A 1,861-nucleotide genomic window follows, 5' to 3' on the forward strand; every position below is an offset into this window, starting at 1 on the left:
GTCCCGTCTCTCCCTGCAAACACAAAACCAGAAATACACCTCAGTACAGAGAAGCCGAAACCCCCTCCTGCGCGTTACTAAAAACAAAAACCACACATGTACCGTACATCTCCTGATTTTACTAGCCTCGCTAAACAGAAATTTGCAGTTATTATATAATAATAAGTATTATAAACATTATTTTTGCCCCCCCGTCTGTCCCTATTTTACAAAAACATCTTGTATCCTTGTCTACAATTATCAAACATTACCAGTATCATAACCAGTACCCTTAAAGTGATACCGATACCAATAGAGTACTTCATTTGATACCTTGCCTAAAGCATTTTGTAAATCTATTCTGTTGCTGTTGAATAAAGTTTATTATTATTAAATTGTCTGTGCATTGTCTGATGTATTTGTTAACATTCTAACTTTGACTGGATGTAAAATCAATAACGGGACTGATGCTAATTTTAAATGTGTTGCTTTTTAACGGCACCCCTGTTTGTAGGTGTTTGTCTTTCAGATCAATCAAGAGGAGTGCCTTTGATCGTGTGTCATCTAGTACAGGGAACTGGTTCCGGTCTTGACTCTGTCTTGGTACTACTGTTCTTTATTTCAAAGCTACCTTAGGAGGATTTAAGATGTTGAAATTAATCAAAACTGACTCAGATGATTGGATCACTTGAGGCTGTTTATCTAATGGCTTTCTTTAAACTACTAAGATGTTGATATTCGTACCTGATCGCCGTCGATTCCTTCCAGGCCGTCCTCTCCGTTCTCTCCCTGTAGCATCGGATGAGAAGCAACTGTCACATCTCACTGCCGTCCTTTGTTAATGTTAAGACTCCAAACTAAAATATTTGCAAGTATTTGTCCAAACACTCTGCAGTAAATGCAACACTTCACATCACTTCTTAGATTAACTGGCTCTAGACTTTACATTCCAGCAGCCCTGAGTCACTCACCCTGTTGCCCGAGACTCCTCGGTAGCCCTGCGGATACAAACAATAGGATTAGATCCGACAGGCCAGTGAGGACATGCTCTTTAATATTTTAAACATTGTTCAGTCAGGACTCACAGAAAACTGGTAAATATTGGTATAAACATTTTTTGTCTCATGTTTACGAACAGCAGACAACTGTGGCCTTAAAGTGAAACCATGATTGTATCCTAATCTTAGATTACTACTTCTGATGTTTTGGCTCCAGCTTATTTATTTAGCTCCTTGTGATGCTCTGAGCATTTCAGATCGCCGGATAGGGGTCTTTTGTCTCTTCCTATGTCCAGATTAAGAATTAAAAGGGGACAGAGCTTTTGTTGTCAGGGCCAGCCAAAGATCTGGAACAACCTGCTGGAGGAAATTAGATTCTCAGATTCAGTGTCATCTATTAAATCACTTTTTAAAACGCATTTTTATCGGAAAGCTTATTCTGATTTTATCCGAGCTACCTGTTTATTTTAAGGTTTTTATCATAGTTTAAAAAAATCTTCCCTGAGCACCCCAAAACTGTGAAAGACATCAAACAACATATATATCCTGTGTGCACAAGAAACTAATTTGTGCTAAGTTAACATCATTTACCAAAAAAAAGGTGTAATAATGAGCCCCAGACACAAAAGTTGACATTTCATTATGTTGTAACAATTCGCCTTACACTAAAACAGCAAGGGGAACGTACATACGCAAAAGATAAGGTTACGGGCGGATCTGATACCTGCCTAGGAGATTGCAATCAGCAGCCTGCTTACCTTCGTTGAACAAGCCCTACCTAAACCAGATAAGCAACCAACTTGCACCTGTACACACTTAAAAAATTATATATTAACGAAAAAGTCCATAGGATGGGTTTCACAGCTTGTATTTAAAGATATACC

The 1,861-nt window shown here is 38.4% G+C and overlaps 1 long non-coding RNA gene across 1 annotated transcript in view; it reads right to left on the reverse strand.

Annotated features, from left to right (window-relative positions):
* LOC123966753 overlaps positions 1-1,224 on the reverse strand; it is a 1,934-nt gene extending 710 nt beyond the window's left edge. The window contains exon 1 of the long non-coding RNA XR_006824064.1: positions 951-1,224. This is a non-coding gene — a long non-coding RNA (uncharacterized LOC123966753). The remainder of the gene's footprint in view (positions 1-950) is intronic.
* Positions 1,225-1,861: the final 637 nt, after the last annotated feature.

Source organism: Micropterus dolomieu, unplaced genomic scaffold, assembly GCF_021292245.1.
Source record: "Micropterus dolomieu isolate WLL.071019.BEF.003 ecotype Adirondacks unplaced genomic scaffold, ASM2129224v1 contig_14166, whole genome shotgun sequence".
NCBI lineage: Eukaryota > Metazoa > Chordata > Actinopteri > Centrarchiformes > Centrarchidae > Micropterus > Micropterus dolomieu.